General features: G+C 39.8%; 1 protein-coding gene across 1 annotated transcript in view; it reads left to right on the forward strand.

Moving 5' to 3' along the window:
* The first annotated feature begins 3,113 nt into the window (after positions 1–3,113).
* CALCRL (calcitonin receptor like receptor) overlaps positions 3,114–13,741 on the forward strand; it is a 69,693-nt gene continuing 59,065 nt past the window's right edge. Inside the window, exon 1 of the mRNA XM_063341778.1 lies at positions 3,114–3,378. The gene's annotated coding sequence lies outside the window, so the exon portion shown is untranslated. The remainder of the gene's footprint in view (positions 3,379–13,741) is intronic.

Raw genomic sequence — 13,741 nt, forward strand, 5'->3', positions numbered from 1 at the left:
AAGATAATTAAATTGTGAATGTAGAAGCAGGAATAATTAAGTCACAATGCAGGGAAAAGGGAATGCAGGGAATCATATGGCAGAACGGTGAAGAGGTGAAAAAATGAAGCTATGCTAAGGTGTTACAGCAACTGTAGATTTCCAATTAACTAGAGCCCATTCACCCAGTCATTTCATTCCAGAATCTTCCCTGGTTGCTTTGGAGGAAATATGCAGGGTGCTGTGAAATTTCTCCCGTTTTGTATGATGGGACCAACAAGCTGGAGCAATTTTACAGAGGTTGGATGACTTTCCAGGTATCATCTGACCTACAGTAACTTGGTATGTGCCCTTAGTCTATAGAGATGATGAAGCAAAATGTCTTTGAGAAGCAAAGTCTTCTCATTCATTCTCTTTTCCTCACATTTTTGCTGTTATGCCCTCCTTTTCTCCTTTTTATTTACTATCTCTTTTCTTTCAGTTCATTTAGAATCATAGAAAGGTTAGAGTTGGAAAGGCACTTAAAGATCACCTAGTTCCATCCCCCCTGCCATGGGCAGGGACACCTTTCACTAGACCAGGTTGGTCAAAGCCCCATCCTGCCTGGCCTTGAACACTTCCAGGGATGGGGCAATACTTTGAGGGATGGGGATTTGAGCCAGGATTTCTCCCAGCATCTCCAATCCGTCTACTGTTTCAAAGCCGATCGATTTATTTACATTTTGAGAAAGTCTCCGCTTTTCCGGCTTCTGCTTTTCAAACACCTTGGCGCGGACGTAAGGGTTACGTTCCGTAACCGGTCGCTTCCACCGGTATCGTATCTTGAGAAAGGACCGGCTTCCAGGAAATTGGAACACGAATATCCGCGTCCCGCCCCCGCTGCGCGCCAGGGGGCAGCACCGCGCCGCGCAACGCTCCGCGGGGCGCTGCTTCCCCACGGGCCGCCGCGCGGGGGCGCCGCTGCGGGCAACCGGTCGCCGCGGCAGCCAGTTTTGGGGTGGTTTAAGCGCCTTTCAGCCGGGGGGGAAAAGGGTAGCTGAAGTAAGCGGGAGAAGGCGGGGGGGGGGGGGGGGTCCTTCCGCGTCTTTGAAGCGCAAGTTACGACAGCTGAGGTGTCTCAGTATCCCTGGAGAGCAGGAGCGAGAAAGCTCCAATGATAGATAAATAGGTAGAATATAAGAATCTTGAACTAAAATAAAAGCCCAAACACCACGCCCCCCAACTCCACGGAATTTGACGTGCCAAATCAAACACATCCCATGTAATAAATTTCTGCAGCTAATTCAGATGCCTGTCTTGAACGTCCGTGCTTGGCTGGAATGGATGGATTATTTTCTAGGTTACAGAGTGTAGCATACCATTTTGTAGTCTATGGCCTAGACCTAATCAGTCTAAACTAATGCAGCCAGGCTCACTTCGGATAAAATTCCACTACCTGAGGTGACATTGTTTATTTCAGAGAAGTTAATTTCCCTCACTGTTCAGGATCAGAGCTAATCCCCAGTTTCTATGCGTTTACATTGCCTAGAAGTTTAGAGTGCCAGTTCTTAGTTCTTCGCTGATTATAAAACTCAAACATTCTCCTGTTGATGTAAGATCCTAGAAGCACCAACACTCGCATGTGCCAAATGAGAATTAAAGTCATATGCCTGCTCTTTTAGTGACCCTAGAGTGTGATTTCACAATTCATATTATCCAGTGGTCCTATGGATTTAAAGTATTCCTGCCCCTCTCTTCCCTCTTCTGATGTTTCTTGACCCTGGCATAGGGTTGTATGTTTTGGTTTTGGGTTTTTTTTGCTTAGTTTTGGGTTTCTTGCTGTTTTCATTTTTGAGGAGAAGATTTTCAATGGCCAGATGAATTCCCTCATCCAGTTCAGAACACGTTCCACGAATGTTTCTGCTGGTAAAGACTGCGTGAGCAACAGGTAGTGAGAAGCAAGCAGAATACTTCATTTTATTTCATAAGCAAATTAAATGGTTATGATTTTGATGAGCACTTAGAAAACCGTGATGTTTGGGAGGTCCTTATGGCCTCACATAAGGAGTACTGGTGTTACAGTGTTAATAGTATTTGAGTTTAACGCTCCATAAACTCCATGTTTGTCCAGCATAGTACTGTCATGTGCACACAGCAACTGTCTGTTTCTTTGGAGAGCACAAATTCTGTCTATAGCGCAGGTATCAGTTGTACAAAGAACGAGTGATAAATCTATATCTATATATAAATATAGATATATATATAGATATATTTACAAAGAAATATTCTTATGTCCTGATACAAAATTCTTTGAAGATAGTCAAAGGACTGCCGTTAATTTTGGTTTGTCTTCAATTATGGCAGTTTTCAAACCAGGCAGCTCATACTTGTGCTTTCAAATCACTGGCGTTTAAAAAAATGCAGCCTAGAGTTCTGTGCAGCAATGGTGACATTCCTGCTGCCTTTTTATTCTACCCCTTGATATTTCAAAGACTTATTTGCTTAAATACAGGTTGTTTGTTTTTTTTTCTTGTGTATAAAACAAAGTAGCACTGTAAATTACGTACTTGTAACTTACGTCCTTGTAAATTATGAATTTGAAAGTTTCATTCTGACCTTCGATGCAGTTCTACATTTGAGGAATAAAAGCATTTCTCTGTAGAGCTTTTCAGCCCTTACAGTATGGGACACAGGGCAGACCCCGTGCAGAGGTGGGTCAGGTCAGCCCCGTTAAGGAGGAATGCAGCCATGGTGTGTTATTTGTCTCGGAATAAAGGTCCCAACTGATTTCTTTCTCTGGGTCTAGTTCGAGAACGAATCTCACTGCGTCCACACGTAGGACCCGCAGTCTCCTCCTTTCCAAGAGAGCGGGTGAGCGTTTTCCGACCCGTCCGGCAGCTCCGGCTTTTACTCGGGGCGGACGAGCCGCAGCCGGCCCCGGGGCAAGGTGCGGGGGCAGGAGCCGCGCTGCCGGGGAGCCGACGGCCGCCGCCGGGGACGGGGGCAGGCTCCCGCCGGCAAACATCGGGGGAGCCCGGCTTCCCCGGGACACGCCGTCGGAGAAAGAAAAGTAAAGCTGGGGCCGGCGGCGGGCGGGGTCGGAGTGATGTCACAGGAAGCTCTGATGTTTCGCTGCCGCCGCCGCTCCCCGCTCTCACACGCCCGCGCCGTCTGACAGCCGCTGCCCGCAGCCGCGCCGCACGGGGCGGCGGGGGCTCCTCTGCTCTGCCTCTGCGGCCGCCGGGCTCGGGGAACTGGATTATACCCGGCGGGAGGATCAGGCTCTCCTAGCTCTCTTGTTTGGCCGGGGAGGGCGGGAGGGAAGGAAACGTCGCCTTTCTCCCTCGCTTTCTGAAGAGGGAAATCACACTGATTTATCTCCCGCAAAAAAAAAAAAAAAAACAAACCCAACTCGGTGTGGTGAGTACTGATCAGAACAGTCTCATTGTCTTACCGAAGAGCAATATTTCTTGCGCCATCTGAACGCATTTATAGTTAACGCGTGTGTGCATGCTCTTGCGTTAAACTCAGCGTGTGATGTGTAATCTGCAGGGGGAAAGGGGTACGAGGAAAAGCGTCGTTTATTTTTAGTGAGCCGAACTGATTTTATAACTGGTGTTGTTATACTACATTCTTGAGGAAGCAATCAACGATAGATAGGTAGAGAGGGAGATAAAAATAACCCTAATCAGCACTTAAAGGATTCTGACTAAAACCTCTAATATTAGCTAACCGAATTTCTGTCTCTGCATCTGGAGAGAATTAGAGGCTCATTGGTTTGAAAAGGGTCCTTAAGACTAATTCAATACAACTGGAGCTCTTTCAAGAGAGGCTGAATTAGGTGATAAAGTGGTGTAGATTTTCTTATTGGCTATTCCTTTAATCTTATTGACGTTATTGTACCAGAAAGAGGCCATGCTTGAGTTATTTCATAATTAGGTTTTGTGTTGTAATTACACAACTAGAAAGATGAAGCTTATGTTTTGTTTGGACTTTCTGTTTGCTTGAGAAAAAGTTAGCTCGAGTTTGAAGCTTGTACGTGTGCCGGGGTGTTACTGTTTGAGATTTTTCCCACAGACACCGATCTGATTTATTGGAAGGTGATTGTCCACAATTTCATTTCCTTGCGAAGCTACTGAAGAGCGGGAAGGGTGTCATTCTATACCTTCCAGTATCAGTTGAGAGACAGTTAAGGCTCTTGCCACTTCTTCAGCTTGCCAAAGCAGATGCCATATCCTCTGTTCTACAAATGCAGTTGCATTACTTAGGTGGCTACGTCTCGTCATTTTCTTGTGTGTGTAAGCAATGGATCTGTAGAATACGGAAAAGAAATCTTGTTTCTGAAGGATAGTTAAAAAATAGCATAGGCTATAAATCACACTTGGATTTGATTTACAATGATTCATTTAGTTGTCCATACATTTTATAGGGGCTGAGATTGAAATAATAACAAAAATAGCTGAGGTTTGGTTTTTTTGCTCTTTACCTTAATAAACTTACACTAGATACCTTGGGGATGGATTTTGCTGCTCTTAGAATTGTGCCAAGGCAGAATCTTTCCAGTTGTATTATGCATACTGGGGATCTTGTCATTTGTTTGTAGTAATAATGCATATAACAGTTTAAAGCCATTCAGGTCAGTGATGTGCTAAAAGCCTGACTGTTGTGCTCTGAATCTGAGGTGCTTTCAGTGGATTGAAAGGTTGTCTCCTTTCAAATTAGGTCTGGATAAATATGAATAAGACCAGATCTGAACGCACGCGTTTTCTTTCAAAGTATACCTGCTGCCATACTGTCTGAAATTCTCAATTCACAATACGATCTGTATTTTCACAGTGTTTACTTTTGTAGTCTGCTTAAACTCTCATTGACTTCACTGCATATAGGAGCAATCCCAAAGTCTTTATCCAACTGAAAGTCTTCAGCACAAAAGGCACTTGGTGATACTAAATCAACCAAGGTGGCACTTCAGATAAAAAGTGTTCATGTTGTTGTAATGATCAGTGCAGTAGGAACAACCGTCTTCGGAAGCATTTCAGCTAAATGGTTTAGATTCTTATTTTATGCTCTTCTCGAGTAACTGGTCTAGGTCGTGGTGGGACTGCCCACATAGGAAGTGTCAGGCATATATGTGTTCGCAGGTTTGATGCCAGAATCTACATTATTTGCAGATTAAGCAAAGATAGTGGCAGGATAGCAATGTAGAACAGCGTGACTGCACTTTTTAGTTGACAACACCAAGTACCTGAATATATAACATGCATTGCAAGTCCAAGAATTGCATTATGTGTGTCCTGTCACCTTCAAATGTTACTGTACTCTGAATTCCTGATAGCTGAGTCTTGCTCTGAATTAAGAAATGTAGTGTTTGTCCCTTTGAATAGGCTTTTCCTGGTACCACACAACTGTTGAAATCCTGGCCCACTGAGAGCCAGTGGGAATTTTTCCACTGACTGTCAAAGGGCAGGATATTCCTAAATGCAAGTATTTTTCATTGAAGGAATTATGCTTACATCACCCATTCTGTCACCTACGTTCTGTAGTCTGTTGGCAGCTGTTTTTTGATAACTTCTATAATTTTTTGAATGCTCAAGTTGAAAAACACAAATCTGCATGTCTCATTGGTGACTAACATCTTACCTGGCCTGTTCTGGGAATGCAGTGTTATTCTGCGGGCTGTCTGGGTATTACAATCCGGATGTAGACTAGGATACAGTTAAGAACAAAACTGGAGGAAGAAAGCACACTAATACATTTCCTTTGCCACCAGTATAATTACTAACTTAATTCTATATTCTGTGCATTCAAGTTAATCAGTTGCTTCCACTGGCATTCCTAGCATGTGCAAGAGATGGGTAGGATTGGGCCCACAAGAGTCCACGAGATCATACAAATGAAAGACTCGACCCAGTCCATGTTAATTTGGACGAAACTATTGCTATCAATATGTTTTTAATAATAACGGGTACACAGTGCTATTTACAAAGCCTATATCTAGTCGCTTCTATGGTAAATACGGAACGTAATGTAAGCTATTTATGAAAGCAATTGAAGTCTTTTCTCCAGCGAGAAGTCCAAGTCTACAGTTAGGAAAACAAAACAGAATTTCTCTTTTAAGAAGTTTTTCCCATCTGTTCCCAATGTGTTTACAGTGTTCTTGATCTGCTAGCAAAATTCTTTCTGTGCTTCTGATGAGCTGTCATTCCTATGGAGTGCATACACGATATTGGCATTACCTCAATGTTACGGTCACCTCGGTTCTAAAAGCATGTGTAGCTGTGTCATTGCGTTTCACATGTAGTAGTTTCCTCGGTTAAGCTTTACACTTATTGTAAACAGTCTCTTAGTTTCTCATGTAATTGTTCTGTTACTGGGAAATACTGTCTTTGGTGTAGCAAATTGTCAGAGCTCTGGAATTAACTATATCCCTGATACCACTGTGTCGAGGAAGGAATGAATGCTTATATTACCAAAACAGATGTGAGTTGATAAAACGAGTAACTTTTACGCAGTAAAATAAATCTGGAAGGGGGTTCGTGTATCTGTTTATGTGTATTAGACATACAATAATATATGATTTCTATGTCTATACGCACAACCCATGCGAGTCTATATCATGCTTTTATTCTTCCAAATGTATCAACTAAAGAGAGAACGCGTACGTTTTTAAAGAGACTTTCAAAGTAAATTAGTCTTTAACCTCATCCTTTGTTTAGAAAACTGTGTCATGAGTGTTAATATTTTAAATTGAATACATTTGAACGCTGTTTCCTTTTAATATTTAAAAGAAGATGGAGGAAGCTCTCCATGGGTGTTCATAACCCATTTTTTTTTCTTGTTTCTACTCACATTGGCAATTCTGATGCTTTCAGTGTAATATGCTTGCACAAAGAGCAGCAGAAATTAGCCTTTTATTTACCTATTATCTTAATGGAGAATTCCACAGCCAGTGCAGTACAATGTAAGATCTTCTTATTAATTTTTTTTTTCCATTAGAGCATTTGTTTTCTGCAATACTTTTTCTTTTTGTCCTATTTTAGAAGCTAGGCAAAGCTGTAAGGCTAAACTTTCGCATTTTCAAAGTTTTGTTTTCACAGTTATCTCTCATGCATATCTGTCTTAGTCTCCCATGCTTGTTTATACTGTTTACATTTTCCCAGCAAAGTCGTTCTTTTTCTGCCCTAGTTCTGTGCAAACACTTTCAATCATTGCTGCAGTATATGCTGTCCAAAAGGTCAGAAGTGATTTATTTAGAGTTGCTTTTCCTTGGAAAGACGCATTCGAAATGCCCTTAACTGCATTAAAAAAAGACTTTCCATGAGAGAGGCAATATACTCTCTTCAACAGGCTCTCAACTGGGGTAAATTTGAATGTGTCTCTGAAGCTGTTACCTTTCAATATAGCATAGATGTCTCCCGAGACTTTTCTGGCAGTTTGGGCCACTATTAAGATGTAGCTAACCATTGAGATACTAATTGAATTTTAGAAAATAAAAGAATATTGTATTTCTGGGTTTATGCCTGGATCGTGCAGGCCTTATTTAAAAAATATCCCAAACAAAATTAATGACAGAGTTTTGTTTTGATGAAGCCTGTACCAGTTTGACTTCCCATATAAAACCAAGGACAAGCAACAAAATACAGTGATTAGTGATTTTTTGAAATTATTATTATGTTCAAAGCTGCTATCTCATATACTGTGGTAATACTGTCAGCTGTTTTAGGCTGAATGTCTTCCTAGTTCCTAAAAACTGTATCATCTTTTCATATTTTTGTTAATTTTGAGATTGAGACCTGCACAAACTTGACTCTTTTATGGGCATAAAGTGTCACACTGTGTATTACCATTTAGATTTTACCCTCACTTTTTTCCTCTCCCATTACAGGGGTAAAATCTTGGAAGTTAATTTTAATAAAATCTGTAGTATTTTAATACTGGCAATGTAGATAGAATTTCATTAAAGTAAAGCAAAAGATGTACTGAGAACATATTTGTTATACCGAAACTCATTTGTTTTAGGCTTTAAAAATATTTTTCGTATTAATATTATCAGAATGAATATAGTTTGCCTCCTGATGTTGTACTCTATGCTTCCTAGATAGAAATCCAAAAATATATATTTCAGAAATGAATAAGAGCCTTAGACATCAGACTTCTTTCCTCCATGGTTGCATCTATATAGTTATTTACTGCAGTAAATGGAGAAAAACCCTTTTATTACCTTTTATTAAACCTTTTATTACTAGAAGGACGCATTTTTTGCAATCGTTGTCCTGAAATGTTCTGTGTAATGGGGTTATCTGCCCTTTTGTTTCTGTTAGTGAAATCCAGCAGGTGTCACTCTGGGGATTAAATAAGGAGTGTTTCACAGAAGGGGGTAAATTTGCTTGGAAGATAAGATACAGAATTTAGAAGTGTTTATTCTAATATAGTTTTCCTGGTTTTTTTAACCATGCATACCATTTTAATTTTTAAGTTTCTTTTTTTAATGACGTGATTTAATGGGTGTATTAAATCTTTCTCTGCATCCCTTTGAAGATGAAAAATGACACGGTAGTTAGTACTGGACTATACAAGTAGAAGTTTTACTCACGGATGTCAATTCTGAAACATAAAGAGCTGGGAATCAGTTGAATATTGCCTTTATGATATTAAAAAATGCTTTTGTCATCTTCCCTGGGAACCAAAACTATTTTTTTTTGTCAATGGAAATTCTAGTTGCACAAGTAATGTGTTTTCAGTTATGATGAATTCAAGGAGGTGTTCTGCAGTAGGCTGCTGCACGTGAACGTAACTATCGCAGCAGTCTGGGTGTTGTTTTCTGTTTGAATTAGCTAGAATTGACATGTTAGGTGGATAAGTGTCCAAAGTTTCACAGTAAAAATATTTGAAGAAGAGAAACTTTTCCGCATTGCACTGAGTTGCTAGTACAAGAAAGTCAATGCTGTGTATTTTGGGGGGAAAAAAAGAAAAAGTCCTGTTTATTGTGCAGTGTTTCTTTAGGGAATGGTGTAACAATGTTGCATTCTGGTGGATTTTTACATAAGTGGCAAAAGTGAGAAAGTGATTTTTTTCATATTCTGTGGATTCTATATTGTGTTGAATCAGAGCATAATTGTTAAAAACTCGTGGGTTTTTAGAGAGGATTCTTGTTTTTCCCGTATGGTCGTGATGCCACCTTCTGCTGAAACAAATACCTCAGCAAGGCAGCTTTGGAAGACAATCCACAAATACAAGTATCTTTTCAAACAGGAAGAAGTTGGTTTTTATAAATACATGCATGTATGCATAAATGTGTATATGTATGTATTTTAAATATATAATTGAAAAAAATAATCTTGTTCTAGAACTTGTAACCTCAGGCCACTTTAAACAATCCAATTTCCTTTCTCTCGCTTCTTTCTCCTGTTTAAGCCCCCATCCTGTTCCGTTTTTTATTCTATTCAACTTCCTTTCCTGTGATGACTCTGAATGAGTCACTTTGCCAGGCATTAAGAATGTGGCTTGACAATATTTCCAAAAGCTTATCCTACACTGGCTCATGCAGATGAAATTAACCTCTGCCTTATCCTTCCTCTCCAAGAGAAATGTCTGTCTTCACACGTCTAGTTTCTTGGAAGGGGGGGGAGGTGTGACAATCCTTTCCATAAATGACTATATATTGAAATTCATAGTCATCTTCCTTGAAGAGGAACAACAGATGTGTGTACCGTAACACAGAGTATCAAGATCGGTAACCTTTTTTTAAATTGATTTAGTATTTAGTCACGAAAAAGTTAGTTTAAACAAGTTCAGAAAAGTCAAAATTAAGGCTCTTTCCTGAGTGCTATTCAAGTACCCTCTGCACGGCCACCATTCTGCATTCATTTTTTATTAAATGTGGTGTTTATTGTATCATAATACATTGAAGACCACCAGGATTGTGCTTTTTTTCTGTTTAGCTAGCAGCAATTGGAAAAAGCATATGCTTAACACGAAGTGGGCACTTAAACACTGAACTAAATCGTAGCTTTTCTTGTGGTTCTGTGCGTGCCAGCGTAGTGTGGGTTTGGGGTATTTTCTGTTGTTTTTTTCCTTTTTTTTTTTCCTCCTCTGAGGAGGAAAGAGTTTTGGAAGGAGTAGGTAAAGGTGGATTGTTAAAAAATGTTTCTAATCTGTCAATTGTGTGTATGCATCAGGAAATAAAAGCCTTTCTGCTGCAAATAAACAGGGAAAATTACAGCCCTAGAGAAGAGTAACTTTGGAAACTGATACGGAAATGAGAATGAGAACTCCCATCAAGCTAAACTCTGCTATTGCGTTGTTCTCCTTACCCCATGGAGCTGGGGAACCTCATACTCCATCAGTTTCCACTGAGATCCGAAAGTTTATATCCTCTCTATCGTTTTCTGCCTGCTATGTCATAAGTGTAGTTAATATTGACACAAATTACACACCAGCGAGCAAAGTAGAAATAGAAAATTTGTTCATTTCTATTTGCTATCACAATATAGGTTTTATATAAAACAGGAGTAATGGTTGTAATTGGAAGATCAAACAATTCTGCCTGGAGTACAATCGTTGAGTATTCATTTATATTAATTTAAATTTATATTTAGTTTCTCATACTGGAAATGCTTAATTTCTGACTAAAGGAGGTGGTTTTAGCAGTCTTCAAATCTCGACAATGTCATTCTTAGATTGATCCTAGAAGTCACAGTGTGGTCCTACAAGAGCCTTATGTCCCTCCACTCGGCATGCTGGATGAGCTGTCTCAGCATTTTCAGAGTTTCTAGGAAACTAGGTAGAAAAACATCATTCAGATCGTTTTAACCTTTTAGCATGAAGCTGCTGGGCCTAGGTCTTTTTTCTTTTCTTTTTCTTTTTTGTTTTTTCCCTCCCCCAGTTATTTCAGAAGAGATTATACAAGTCGTGTTTCTTCTCCAGAGAAGGTCCCTCTTCTAAAAACTATGCGTGCAATCCAAGGGTAGAATTCAGCCAATGTAGTTTAACTGGACACATTTTATTTAGGGCTACAGAAAGAAAATAGTCTGCTGACATGCTAAGCTTTTCCTAGAGTCACATTACAGTCCAGTGAAGGACATGGCAGTATTTCAGGGTTTGCTGGAAGGATGGCAAAATACTTGCACCATCTCTGCGGGGGCACTGGGGCACCAGAGCATGCCAGTGTATACTGCCACCCGTGAGATTATGTGTGTACAGTTAGGGTGAAGTCAGCACCAAAAGAGCCCGGATTCAAAGCAGATTTTAGGGACCAATTGCAGTAAGATTTCCAAGTCAGATTAGACAAGGGGAGAAAAGATGATGTTGAAATACGTGTTGTCCAATGAAGACAGACTGGCACAATAGGCAGTTATCTGTGATAACTCAGCTTCCTCAGCGAATGCACATTTGCCAAACCGAAGTGTTCAAAAATAGCATTTACCGTGCAGGAATGTGGAACTTCTTAAGCCAGAGGTTTGGGGGTTTTTTTAGATTTTATTTTAAAAATTTCTTTAGCTCTTCTGTTTCCTAGATTGCCAAGTTTTTGTATTTTTAAACATTTACAGTTTTTAAACAGGACAGTTGTCCATCTCCTCCTTCCTCGAGCACTAATTAAAAGTAAAACGATGAAGTCTGGTAGCAAGGAAGCAAGGAAGATAAAGTGATGGAAGGAATGACAGATGCACAAAGAAAAAAAAATCTGAACCTCAACTCAAAATGTAGTTCCCATAGGAAAGTAAACTGTGAACAAATCAGTAAATGGAATGATGTTGCCTTTAGCATGACCTTCTAAATTGCAGAGACAAAGCTTAGTCAGGTATCCTGTGGTCAGTCAAAAGCCATTTCTTTACGTATATAACCACTTGGATAAACTGAAAGATTCCTTAAGATGGTGAGAAATCTGTATTTGGAGTTACGTTTATGACATAAGTTCACTGTAGGGTTGCTAAATTAATTGTCTATTCAGTATTTTAATTTGGCGACAAAAGCAGATGCTGGGTTTCAGTACATGATGTAGTTAAGATGCTACTTTAAGTAACTGCAGTGGTAAGTTAGCTCATTGTTTCTCACACAGAGTGAAGGAGAAACATCCAGTTGTCACATGTGGAAGATGCTTATTATCACATCTCCTCTTCATCTGTATAAGGGGAGGATTCCTTCTATTTCTGATACCATGCTAACTTTACATGTACTGTCTATAAGACTCTATGATCTCTCAGAATTTGAAACCATGATTTTCCTTTTTCATTCCCATTCTTGTCGTTTGTTGCCCTTCATAGGTAAGATGATTCTCCTGTCTTCTCAGTGTTTACAAATCCTTCAGGCATTTATAGGTAAATATTTTTATTTGTCTTCGTCGAGTTATGGACAGATGTAGGGTTGTTTTGTAAGACTCCCCATCCAGTTAATAGCACATTCAAAACTTCTCTCAGTGTGCCAGGGTCTTTTTCTCACCTCTGTTATGTGCCGTGATTTGTGCACGTGCAGTCCCACATCACATTGGTTCCTTTGCTGCCATGCATCCGCTATTAAAAAAAATTGCTGAATGAGGGTAATAGAGAGGAACAATGGGCTATAACAGGATGTTCAAGACAGGGTCATTACAGTATATTTTCTTGTTCAGTCTTGTTATGAACAAGCTTCACGTTTACCAGCTTGCTTCATTTGTCAGCACCCTACTATTAGTGTTGTAAGGCTACGAACTGCCCATTTTCTAACAAAGTTCAATTTGATGAAATACAAATTTTATCTAATTGCTCAGTGGAGAGTTGATGTTCAATATTTATAATAAATGTATATATCTTGCAAGTATTCAGTATTTATTTTTCATCATTGGTAATGAGAAAAAGAGCCAGGACATTTTTCACTATCAAACTGCAAATTAGCTCTAGCGTACTTAGCAAAATAAAATCACAGAAGCTTATGATGGACTGTTGAATTTGAAAGTCTAGCTAGATAATTTAAAAAAAAAAATTTACTTTTGAAGGTTGAAAAGAAAACAGCTTATTTGCATTGCTGCTTTTTGACGTACGGGGTATTTTTTCCGTAATTGCCAACACTTGGAATCGAAAGGGTCAGTTTGATGTAAAAGGTGAAGATAAGAAACAGGACCTAGTGGGCCTTGGAAGTAACTGTGGACTGTTTCTGTGATGTGTGATTAAATTAACAATTCTCTAGGTGAAAGGCACCCACTGTAGTTGCAGTTGCAAACATTCAAGAAGGTTTCCAGCTAATGTGAAATAAGGAGTTCAAGCAAGAGGATTCAGTCAAATTTGGGAAGACGTGAATTTGGGATTGGGACCAAGGGAGTAGTGGAATAGACTAGAAAACAATCCACAGGGATTTGGGATGCCGATGAAAACTGCATATGTTTTCAGCATTGTATGAAAACGTCTCAATCTTTTATAAAGACACATAATTTTCATAGGTGTGAAAATGGTCTCGTTTGTGTTTTTGGAATAAACACAGCCTCATTTGGAATACTGGGCTATACTTGTGTAATAGAGTCTAAGGAATGGAAAACTAAGGGTACTGTAGGGCAGTATTGAGGTTAGCAGAACTGTGAGGGGGAAGTCTGTCAGCAGAATATCCTACAGCATTTCTCAGTGTTGCCTTCTTTTGTATGCAAGGACAAAGCGGGGTGGGGGAATCGGCCACTACCGGAGTATACGTGAGAGTCTGGTTCTTGCAGAATATGAAACACATTAATGACATGAAGTGTCAGTGGATGAGGTGTGAATTAACGCTACTCATCAAAAGCTTTACCAAACTGTACAGCTTTTGTCCAGTTTGACGAATG

This window comes from Chroicocephalus ridibundus, chromosome 7 (genome assembly GCF_963924245.1).
Source record: "Chroicocephalus ridibundus chromosome 7, bChrRid1.1, whole genome shotgun sequence".
Taxonomy (NCBI): domain Eukaryota; kingdom Metazoa; phylum Chordata; class Aves; order Charadriiformes; family Laridae; genus Chroicocephalus; species Chroicocephalus ridibundus.